Source organism: Bos indicus x Bos taurus, chromosome 16 (assembly GCF_003369695.1).
Source record: "Bos indicus x Bos taurus breed Angus x Brahman F1 hybrid chromosome 16, Bos_hybrid_MaternalHap_v2.0, whole genome shotgun sequence".
Taxonomy (NCBI): Eukaryota; Metazoa; Chordata; class Mammalia; order Artiodactyla; family Bovidae; genus Bos; species Bos indicus x Bos taurus.
This window is the reverse complement of record NC_040091.1, coordinates 21,606,798-21,619,566: the sequence shown is the minus strand read 5'-3', so window position 1 is coordinate 21,619,566 and position 12,769 is coordinate 21,606,798.

Here is a 12,769-nt window from a genome sequence, read left to right as displayed (position 1 = left end):
ACGCTTTGACTTTTCAAACCTTAATTCTGGTAGAAGAGCTACCTGGAACTATACCAGGACGTATCATCAGAAGGCAGTAGGGGAACCGAGGAAGCCATGCCTGCTGCTTCTGCCTTTTTTTCTTGACTCTCTGGATGCTCAAGTGTATCATCTTGCCTTTTCTCTCCATTCAATACATGTTCTCATCTCTGAAATTGAGCTCTTGGCTACTATGTTGACAATTCCTCCATTTCTTTACAAAGTAACATATTTAGGAACTACTATGAGAGTGGGGACTGGGCATCCTATCCTGGCCTGGCTATCAGGATCAACCAGGGAGCATCTTCCTTCATGGCCCCCACATCCCAACCTGTCTAAGCCTTCTTGGTGTAATCAACTTTCAAGTTCCTTCTGAATCTAAGTATTACTGTCCATACTAATGAACCAGATGTTGGCCCTTCATGTTGTTTCTTCATCATGATGGTACCTGCAAAAAAAAAAAAAGATTTCTGGGAACAACTCCTGCCACAAGCTTTATTAGATGATCCAACTTCAGGGTTTTTTTTTTTTTTTTTCTTTTCTCTATTTCATTTACTCTTGTTTTATAGACTTGTCTCCAATCACACACACACACACACACACACACACACACACACACACACATTCTTTATTGGTTTGCTAGGATGTGGTTTTCAATAACAACATTGGTAGAAGTGAAAAAAATGGAAAGAAATAGAGGGAACATGCACATGTGCTCATTCTTCTCATCACTGAGCCTGGAGACTAGTTTCTCAGGTAACCTCTCTGATCTTTCTGATCTTGGGCCCATTTCTCCCAATGCATTTCTTTGAAACTTAAGCTCAATCTTCCTTTATTCTTCACACACTAAAAGCCTCCCCCTAAAACAAATATAGATCTTTATCTTTCCCTACTAGATTTCAAAAAGTGAAAGTAGAGAGGGAAGAGGAAGAGACGAGATACACTTTTAAAAAATTCTATCAAGGAAACAACAAAAATAAGAGTTGAATATAATCAGTCAGTTCAGTTCAGTCGCTCAGTCGTGTCCAACTCTTTGCAACCCCATGAATCGCAGCACGCCAGGCCTCCCTGTCCATCACCAACTCCCAGAGTTCACTCAGACTTACATCCATTGAGTCAGTGATGCCATCCAGCCATCCCATCCTCTGTCGTCCCCTTCTCCTCCTGCCCCCAATCCCTCCCAGCATCAGAGTCTTTTCCAATGAGTCAACTCTTCATATGAGGTGGCCAAATACTGGAGTTTCAGCTTTAGCATCATTCCTTCCAAAGAAATCCCAGGGCTGATCTCCTTCAGAATGGACTGGTTGGATCTCCTTGCAGTCCAGGGGACTCTCAAGAGTCTTCTCCAATACCACAGTTCAAAAGCATCAATTCTTCGGTGTATAATAGACCTTTATAAAACATCTATGTGTAGCAGAGAGAGCTCAGCTTGGTGCTCTGTGATGACCTAGATGGGTAGAATGCGGGGTGGTGGGAGGGAGGCTCAAGAGAGAGAGGATATATATATATATATATATATACACCTATAGTACACGTCACTGTAAAGCAGAAACTAGCACAATATTGTTCTCAATAGTACTCAAAAAAAAAAAAAAAAAAAATCAAAACAGAAAAACACCTATACGTGACTGGCAATGTTTGCCATGGAGTTCGTGAAGATGACCAAAACATAGAATTTACTTTAAAGGTGCTCCTGCTCTACTGGGAGAGAGGGGCTCATAAAACACAATTAATCATAGTAAGGGGTGCAGCTTGAAGAATATATGTGATTCTATAGAAATTCATGGGTCTAAAGCAAAAAGAAATTCTTTGTCCAGCTGCCAGGGCTGTGTGTATGTGTGTTTTCAGAAAAAAGAAACCACAAAGTATCATGGAAAAAAATTGGGGTTTTGGTTTGAATCTTGGCTTTGCTATAATCTGAGTAACTGTGGGAAAGTTACTTAAATTTTCTGAACTTCCATTTTCTCATATGTAAAATAAGGGTAATAATATCCCACTTACATCTTACACAGTTATTATGAAGATTAAATTAGAACATATAAACAAATCATCTAAAACCATTTCTGAAACAAAGTTGGAGCTTCATACACATTTGTTCAATGTAAAGGGATCACTTAAGTTAGTGTTCAAGATGAATTTTCTCATAGAAGTATTGACATATTTTGTGGTTGTTTAAAAAGGATAACTATTATGGCAAATGTATGCCCATTACCTATATCTTATATAGACTTATTGAATGGATTAAGCTATCTTTAATATTTCAGATGGTTGGTATGTGTCCAATTTCTAAACACACAGCTTAGAAATAAGCTTTTGAAAAATAAAATATCTCTGACTTGCATATATTTTAAGATTGCCTTAACGTGTGATGGAGAAGGAAGTGGCACCCCACTCCAGTATTCTTACCTGGAAAATCCCATGGACAGTGGAGTCTGGTAGGCTACAGTCCATGGGATTGCAACGAGTCAGACACGACTGAGTGACTTCACTTTAAAATGTGATGTCTTCTTTTATGGCAATATTATCTCATTCAAAACTTTGAAATTGGCAAGACTTCCCTGGTGGTCCAATGGTTAAGAATCCACCTTCCAATGGAGGGAATATGGGTTTGGTCTCTGGTTGAGGAACTATTAATAAGATCCCACAAGCCATCAGGCAACTAAGCCTGCAGGCTACAACTAGAGAGAAGTCCATGCACTGCAATGAGGGAAAGATCCTATGTGCTACAACTAAGACCCACATAGCCAACTAAATAAGTAAAATAAAATAAAGAAATTGACTCTACATTTAAAAAAAAAGATGTATAGTCCATTCAGTTCAGTTCAGTCGCTCAGTCATGTCAGACTCTTTGTGACCCCACAAATCACAGCATGCCAGGCTTCCCTGTCCATAGAAAGAGGGAGGGTATGGGGAGGGAGGAGGGAGGAGGGAGGAGGGTTCAGGATGGGGAACACAGGTATACCTGTGGCAGATTCATTTCGATATTTTGCAAAACTAATACAATATTGTAAAGTTTAAAAATAAAATAAAATTTTAAAAAAAGAAAAAAAATCTATAAAATCACAGAGGATTAAGTTAATCCTCACTATAGGATATTACTAAGTCTTCAAATTAGAAACATATACCGTTTAATTTTTATAATTAATTTTTCCTTCTATAATCCTTTTGTCAGAATCATTTCTCAATTTAAATGTGAAAGTGGTGCTCTTATCATTCTGATTTTACAGATGAGAAAACTGAGACACATAGAGTTTAACTTGCCCTAGTATCAATTCTATTTAGTAAAAGACTTCAGATGCTAAACTTGAGCATATTATCAGAGTTTTTGTTGTTCATCACTACAGAGAATAGCCCAGAAGATGGAAAGTTTGAATTATAGCTGCTGCTCTCATTATTTTCTAGAACCTTGTACACACAACAAAAAAACAAATTGGGACAAAACATATTGTTTCTCCATGTTTATAGTTTTGTTAGCTTTATCAAACAAATAATAGGATAGATGCTTCCACCAAGAACTGTGTTTAGAAAATTGTCTGCAATATGAGCAAAATATGTAGTTTATATTTAGCTTTTCAGCCTGCAAGTTCATCCCCTTGTTGGCACGCTACACGCAGTGGTTAGACTGGTTGATCATTTTCTGTGCAAGGAGCATTTCTTTCCACCAGAGAACTTCCCTGGATCCTAAATGAAAGAAAAAAACATATTCCCTATTCACGCAGCTTTACATTTTGATAAGAAAACAGAATATCTACATAACCTTCTGAGCAACTCTAACAAGATATCTATTTACAGAATAATTTAAAGATGTAGAAATTAGATTATCTTGGTGATTTCTCAGAAATTACTGCCAGGAATGAAAGACAAGTAAAGGAAGAGGTAAAACTGTCTTTTATAGCAGACTACTCCATTGTCTATGTATGTCTGATAGAATCTACAAAAAACTACTTTACCTGATAAGTAAAATATTAAAGGTATTTCTATTGCCAAAAAGAAAGAAGTAAACATGTTTATTCACAAACAACATGCTCTTGTATATAGACAATCTGATGTAAACTACAAAAAGCAATTAGAACTAATGAATTAGTATACTAAGTTTTCTAAATGAAAGATCAATGTGTTTGCATATACTAGAAACAAACAATTGGAAATCGAAGATCAGGGGAAAAAAATTAAACAGTTTTCTACCTTGATCATGAGTCAGAAGACTTAATGTTAAGATAACAATTCTCCCCACATAGTCTTTGAGTGAGTGAGTGAAAGTCTTTAGATTCAATAAAAGTCCCATCAAATGATCAGCAGGAGTTTTTCTTTGGTAGAAATTAATTAGATCATTATAAAATTCACATTAAAAGGCAAAGACCTAGAAGAGCCAAAATAGTGTTGGGGTAAAGAATAGATAGAGGAGGAACACTGCCTGATTTCAAGATTTGTATAAGGCTGTTTTAATCAAGAGAGTGTGGCCTAGGTGTTGAGATAGAGCAATAGAGGATGAGTTCAAAGGCCCAGAATAGACTTGGGCAATAAATCCAAATATATATGGACAAGAGACATTTGACAAAGGCAATTAAGAGAAGAACACATGGTCTTCTAAAAAAAATCAAGCTTGATAATAAATCTTAGATATATATACTTGAGCAAAATAACCTTCCATTCACACCATACACCAGACATAAAATCTAACTCAAAACAGATAAAATAGATCTCAATGTAAAGCCTAAATTTGTAAAACTTCTAGATAAAAACATAAAAAAAAAATTCTTCATGATCTTGGGATACAGCATATTTTTTAGACATGACAGCTAAAATAAAATTCGTTAAATTAAAAAAATGATAATTGGTCTTGATCAAAATTTAAAGCTTCTGCTCTTTGAAGGACACTTTTATAAAAATGAAGAGATAATTGACAGAGAAGACATTTGCAAAGCATACATCTGATAAAGGACTTGTATCTAGAAGATACGATGAACTCTGAAAACTCTATAAGAAAATCAAAAGCTTAATTTTTCAAGTTGGCAAACAACTTGAACAGACCCCTCTCCAAAGAGGATGTATGGATGGCAAATAAGCCCATGAAAATATGCTCAACAGCATTAGTCATTACAGAAATGCAAATTAAAACCATAATGAGTAATCATTTCTACTACTATCTAGAAAGGCTAAAATTGGGAAAACTGCCTTCACACACCACATGTTGGTGACAGTGTGAAGAAACTGGATTTTTCACACATTGCTGGTAAGAATTTAAACTGGTATGTGAGTGTGTTAGTCGCTCAGTTGTGTCTGACTCTTTGCAACCCCATGGATTGGAGCCTGCCAGGCTCCTCTGTCCATGGGATTTTCCAGGCAAGAATACTGGAGTGGGTAGCCATTCCCTTCTTCAAGGGATCTAGAGGGATCAAACCCAGGTCTTCCACGTTGCTGGCAGACTCTTTACCATCTAAGCTACTAGGGAAGACTAAATGAAACTGTATATTCATACAAAGACTTATACACAAATGCTTATTTGTAACTGACAAACCAGAAAACAACCCAAATGTCCCTCAAAAGGTGCATTTATAAACAGCTTATGGTGTATCCAGAAAGCTGAATACTACTCAACAATAAAAATAAGTCAATTATTGATGCTAAAGCTACATGATGACTCTACAAATAAGTATTCTGAGTGAAAGAATCTGAGGGGGGAAGGTACACATTGTATGATTCCAAATATACAAATATCTAGAAAATGTGAACATTTTGAATATATGTGGTTTTACTGTATGTCCATGATATTTCATTAAACTGCTTTTGTTTTTCTATAAGAATAAAGACTATCTCTTCATACTACTACAGAGTGAGCTCCAGAGAGTACTTTGTTAAATTTTTAGTAATGAAGGTTGGAGAACACATGCTAACATTTTAAAAGAGAGATAAGAAGAGGGGCATAACTATTACATAGGCAAAATGATAGGATACTGAAAGAGAAACTCCCCAGGTCAGTAGGTGCTCAATATGCTACTGGAGATCAGTGGAGAAATAACTCCAGAAAGAATGAAGGGATGGAGACAAAGCAAAAAGAATACCCAGCTGTGGATGTGATGCTAAAGCTGAAACTCCAGTACTTTGGCCACCTCATATGAAGAATTGACTCATTGGAAAAGACTCTGATGCTGGGAGGGATTGGGGGCAAGAGGAGAAGGGGACGACAGAGGATGAGATGGCTGGATGGCATCACTGACTCGATGGACATGAGTCTGAGTGAACTCCGGGAGTTGGTGATGGACAGGGAGGCCTGGCGTGCTGCGATTCATGGGGTCGCAAAGAGTCGGACAGGACTGAGCGACTGATCTGATCTGATCTGATGTAGTTTAGAAAAAGATATGGAGGGATTAACCATTAAAAAGTTGATGGTTAACTATGGAGGGACTGTTATCTGAGAAAAATGAATATTGCTCAACATTTCTGTACTTGCTGGTGGAGTAATCAATTTTTTTTAATTTATTTTTTAACAGGGGTATAATTGCTTTACAATGTTGTATTAGTTTCTGCTATAGTACAGCTATGTGAATCAGCTCTCAGTACAAGAATACCCTCTCTCATGAGTCTGCCTAGCATCCTCCCCATGTCACCCCTCCAGGTCATCACAGAACACCGAGGTGAGCTCCCTGTGCTGCACACCAGCCTCCCACTAGCCATCTGTTTGGCACATGGTATATATGTCAGTGCTACTCTCTGTTTGTCCCACCCTCTCCTCCCCACTCACACATCCTCAAGTCCATTGTCTGCCTCTGCATCTCTCTTCCTGCCCAGCAAATAGGCTCATCAGTATCATTGTTTAGATTCCATTTATATGCATTAATATACAATAGCTGCTTTTCTCTTTCTAACTTCACTCTGTATAACAGACTGTAGATTCATCCACATCTGTAAAACTGATCCAATTCCACTCCTTTTTATGGCTAAGTAATATTCCATTGTGTTTACATACCACATCTTCTTTATCCATTCATCTGTCGATGTACCTTTAGGTTGCTTTAGGTATTGTAAATAGCGCTGCAGTGAAAGTTGAGGTACATGTATCTTTTTGAATTATAGTTTTCTCAGGGCATATGCCCAGAAGAAGGATTGCTGGCTCATATGGCAATTTTAATCCTAGTTTCTTAGGGAACCTCTGTACTGTTCTCCATAGTGATTGTGTCAATTTACATTCCCAACAAAAGTGTAGGAAGGGTCCTTTTTTCTACATCCTCTCCAGAATTTATTGTTTGTAGAGTTTTTGATGATAGCTACTCTGACTGGTGTGAGGTGATATCTCACTGTAATTTTGATTTGCATTTCTCTCATAATGACTGATGCTGAGAATCTTTTCATGTGTTTGTTGGCCATCTGTATGTCTTTGGAGAAATGTCATTTAAGTCTTCCACTCATTTTTTTGATTGGGTTGTTTGCTTTTTTATATTGAGCTGCTTGTATATTTTGGAGATTAATTCTTTGTCAGTTGCTTCATTTGCAAGTATTTTCTCGCATTCTGAGGGTTGTCTTTTCATCTTGTTTATGGTTTCCTTTGCTGTGCAAAAGCTTTTAAACTTAATTGGGTCTCATTTGTTTATTTTTATTTATATTTTCATTACTCTAGGAGGTAAGTAAGAAAGATCTTGCTGTGGTTTATGTCAGAGAATGTTTTTCCTGTTTTCCCCTGAAGAGTTTTAAATTTTAAGAGTAAACATAGAAATAAGTATGTGACTAATAAGGTAAAGAAAACTGGTTATGTAGAAGAAAAGAAAGTAATCTTCACCAGTCTTTATGCCAACAGATATAGGAGCAATACTTGCAAATTTATAAAGGAAAGAAAATGTGCCCCAGAAATTTTACATCAAGTCAAATTTTCTTCAAAAGAGAGAGATTCTCAGACATGCAGGAACTCAGTGAATGCTGAGCATGCCTTGATAAACATACTTGAAGATAAATTCCTGCTCTCAGAGGTTAATCAACATAAGGAATTCAGGATTGGAGAAGCCCTAACAAAAATATTGCTAGTGAGCTTTTTAAATTGGACCTAAGTTAATGTGGGAAGTATAGATTCAGAATTGGATATCAATTTTTTTTTAAGTTTTACTATGGAGAATATGGTTTAGCTAAACGAACACGGGTATTGGAAATCTGAGAGCATGAATTTTCTCTTTTTCATTCATAAGAGATTAACAAATATCATGTAAGGCTGAAATATGTAAACATAATGGCCATAACCTTTTAACCTTTCTCAAGCAGTTTAAAAAATCTGAGTAATCTTTTAGAAACTCTTATTCCTGATGTGAAGAAACAACATTCCAAATTCCATTGAATTATATATTTTCATGTTTCTTTTTTAAATTAAGTTTGAGTTATAGCAAATTTAGCATTTTCAATGAAAATAGCATGTGTATGCTTTCTTGTAGATCTGCTTATCTATTTTTTTATCTATCCATCCAATTATATACCTACTTACCCACCCACCTGTCCTTTTGTTTATTTGCATGTATCTGTCTAGGATGACGTTTACCAGAGATTACCAGTGAGTATTTGGGCATGGAAGTATTTAGTTCATCGTATGTCACTTCTATTTATTGTATTTTTTGTGTTATATATTTGTATGATAAATGGGAACCATTTTTATAAAAAGTAAGATTTTGAAAATGGTAGTCAAATTGATCAAAAAACAAACTAGATGTTCCAACCAGTAGAGGAAATGGTGAGTATTATGGACTGAATTGTGTTCTCCAAGATTCATAGGTTGAAGCCCTAACTCCCATTGTGAGTGTATTTGGATGCAGGGAGTTTAAGATAATTACAGTTAAATAAGGTCGTAAGTGTGGGGTCCTAATCCAATAGGATTAGTGTCCTTATATGAGGAGGAAGAGATACTGGGAATGTGAGTGCACAGAGGAAAGGCTAGGTGAGGATATGCTGAGAGGTCTTACTAGACACCAATCCTGCCAGGCCCTTGATCTTGGACCGAGAATGAAGCAACTGACAAAGAATCAGTATCAGACACAAGTGGAGCAACTGAGCACGATATGTAAGTAGAAAAAATAAATAAATATTACACAATGTACATATACACAAATACCTAGAAAATGTCTTTGATACATTAATAAGTGACAAAAGTAAATTTCAGGGTAATACATGCATAGTATGATTCAATTTCTGTTTTAAAGAAAAAGCAAAACAAATTCTGTCTGTACATGTTTTTGTATGTTGGAATAAAGTGATACTTACTAGACTCTTGACATTGATTTCCTTGGGTATGGAAATACTGGGGAAAAGAGCCATCAATTTTTAAAATTTATACATTTCTATATTGCTTGAACTGTTACAATAATTATGCATACTTTGGTAATCAAGAAAAAATAGGATGAATAAAAGCTCATATGTTGAAAAATAATGCAAGACATGTTTAATTAGTGTTTGTGTGGTGTGTGCATATTGATTTCTATCTGTTTGTCATGTAACCATAAGCACATTGTCAGGGATCCTGAATCTTTCTGTGGTGCTCTTTTTTTTCTCTCTAATGCAAATAACATAACAATGTCTCTTCTTGTATTTCCAGCAGTCATTCTCAATGTATAAATCACTTTGTTTTCAAACCATGACTTTTCTCTGTATTCTTTTAAGATTTGTGCATGCATCCACATGGTGGGGCAGTGGTAAATAATCTGTCTGCCAATTCAGGAGATGCAAGAGATGAAGGTTTGATCCATCCGTGGGTCTGGAAGGCCCCCTGGAGAAAGGAATGGCAACCCACTCCAGTATTCTTTCCTGGGATAATCCCATGGACAGAGGAGCTTGGTGGCCTATAGTCCATGGGGTCACAAAGAGTCAGACATGACTGAGCTCACACACACACACACACACACACACATGTGTATTAAAGTGGTTAGAGCCTTTGTTGTGTGTTATATTCTCCATACTGCCTAATTATGGGTAGTAGTTAGTATTAGAGGATGAAATGGTTAGATAGCATCACTGACTAAATGGACATGAATTTGAACAAGCTCCAGAAGAAAGTGGAGGACAGAGAAGTCTGGCATGATGCAATCCATGGGGTTACAAACAGCTTGGCAGGACTTAGTGACAACAACAACAAATTAATATTAGACAGCAAAAAATATAATTTAAACTTGGAAATCCATGTGGTGAAGTATTACTGGGAGATACTTTTCTTTTTCCAAATACAAAGTTCCCAGTCTGAAGAACTGGTAACTTACCTAAAACCATTTTGATGAAGCAGTTACAAAAAGCTCAGGATTAAATAGTTGCCTGTGGAAGGAGAGATGGAATTTATCAAGTCAAACAGGAGCAGGGGTCAGGGGGCCAAGAATTAAAAACAAATGCAAATCTAGGAGCTGTTATTTTAAAAGCAAAGAAAAGTAGGTTACACAAGCCATTTCCATTTTTAAATGTTACCCTTCTGGTGGTGTGGGGGAAACCTTTGCCCACTTGTCTTTTTTGCTAAAGATGCTGTTTTTCCACGGAGGCAAAGAGTAATATTTGAGGAAGAGGTTTTACAGATGCAATTACAGCAAGACACTAAAGCTCAGGTTTGCACGTGGGTGAACACGTGCTTTCTCACCCAGAGAAAAGTTTAACTTGGCAGCCTTTGCTCCAAAGCATGACTCTGATTCTCAAGGAAGCCAAGACTACAGAAACCCAAGTCATCTCCAAAAATAACACCAAAATTAGAACCTTGAAACTCCTCTCACTGACTGGCCATGCTGGGAATGATGAGACTCTAGTCCTGAAGACCTGCAAAGCTACTAAACCCTCCACATTCTCCTTGTGCATCAAGACTTCACTTGGCCTCTCAGCCTGTAGAAGAGGTTGCATGCTGGGCTTGAGTTTCGGGGATTAGTTATTTAAATATCTCTAGAAGCTTCTAGAAAAAAATATAGAAGAGTATCTTTGAAAACTTGACTAGGCAAAGATTTCTAGGACAAATAATTCATAAATTGAACTTCATCAACATCTATAAAATTGTTTATCAGAAAATACCCAGGATGTAGTTTTCTCAAAAAAACTAAAAATAGAACTACCTTATGATCCTGCAGTTTCACTTCTTGATATTGATCCAAATGAAATGAAGGCACAAACTCAAAAAGATATAGGCACCTCCATGTTCACTGCAGCTTTATTTACCATAGCCAAGAAATGGGAGCAACTTAAGTGTCCATTGATAGGTGAATGGATAGAGAAAATGTGTGTGTGTGTGTATACACACACATTGAAATATACAATAAAATACCATACAGCCATAAAACAAGAAGAAAATCTTGCCACATGTGACAACATGGGTGGACACTTAGGTTGTTTTCATGTTACTAAAACTTGAGGGCATCATGCTAAATGAAATGTCAGAGAAAAATACTGTATTATCTCACTTTCATATGGAATCAGGAAGAAAGAAAGGAAAGAAGACAGGAAGGGAGGAAGGAAGAAAAAAGAACAAGAAACCTGAACTCATAGGAACAGAGAACACACATTGGTGGTTGCCAGAGATAGGGGGTGAGGTGGGTTAAAATGGGTGGATGTGGTCAAAAGTACAAACTCTCAGTTATGAAATAAACCATGGCAATGTAATATGAAGCAGCATGGTTACTGTGATTAGTAAACCATATTTTATATTAGGAAGCTGCTCAGGGAGTAGATCTTAAAAGTCATTAATAAAAGTTACTATGGATACTATTTCCCTTGCATACTATTATTTATTTTTCATGAAATTTTGGATTTGTCTAATATTTTAAAGAAACAGAAGCAAAAGCATCCTACATGTTGCTGAGAACAAGTTTTATTTTTTCCTGGTCTTCTACAAGAGAGTGACACAGGAATTCATTAGACCTCTGGATAATTGTTTATAATTTAGTCCAACAGTGTGCATGTGTGTGTTAGTTGCTCAGTCAGGTCTGACTCTTTGCAACCCCATGGATTGTAGCCTGCTAGGCTCCTCTGTCCGTGGAATTCTCCAGGCAAGAATACTGGAGTGGGTTGCCATCAGTTTATGACAATGTAAGGTGAGGGTCTAGTAATCAGACTAGTCATCAGACTGCACAAGGCCCTGGGGACACAGGCAGCCCTCTTGTATAATTTTTTTGGCATCTTGCTCAGCAGTGAGCATTAGAGTGACAGATGAGGAATCAGGTACTGAACTCAGAGACCTTTAGGCAGCAGCGATGTCCAGCCACTGAGATTACTCCCACAGGCCACCAGCCTAGACAGTGAAGAGGGAAGAAAGCTTCTTGTGGGGCCCTTTATGAGCCAGTTTTGTTGTCATTGCCTTATATTAACTTCTCTAAGTATCCTGGGATTGGCAGAATGAGGCCATCCTTGGGGTGAATCTCCTTTTCCCCTGGTGCATTTTATTGCAAGTTATGTGAACCACTGAGAGCCGATAAGGAATTTACTTAATTGTGGCTGAAATACATTTTTTACTCCAAAAAGCAAGGAATTTAGCTCCACAGGAGCTGGATCCTTCATATCTGTGACTGAGCTGAGACTCAGTGTGGAAACCCGCATGCATTCTATGGCTGGAGCTTGCCCAGTTTGCGGTAGAGCTAGGGGGCCTTTTTCCACGCAGAGTCACTGTTGTACTTGACTTGGTCCTGCCATTTTAACCTGGTGGAATCCTATGCCCACCCCCATACTTTACCAATCACACTTGTGCGTGTTAATTCTCTTTAGTCGTGTCCAACTCTGAGCAATCCTACAGACTGTAGCCCACCAGGCTCCTCTTCTATGGGAT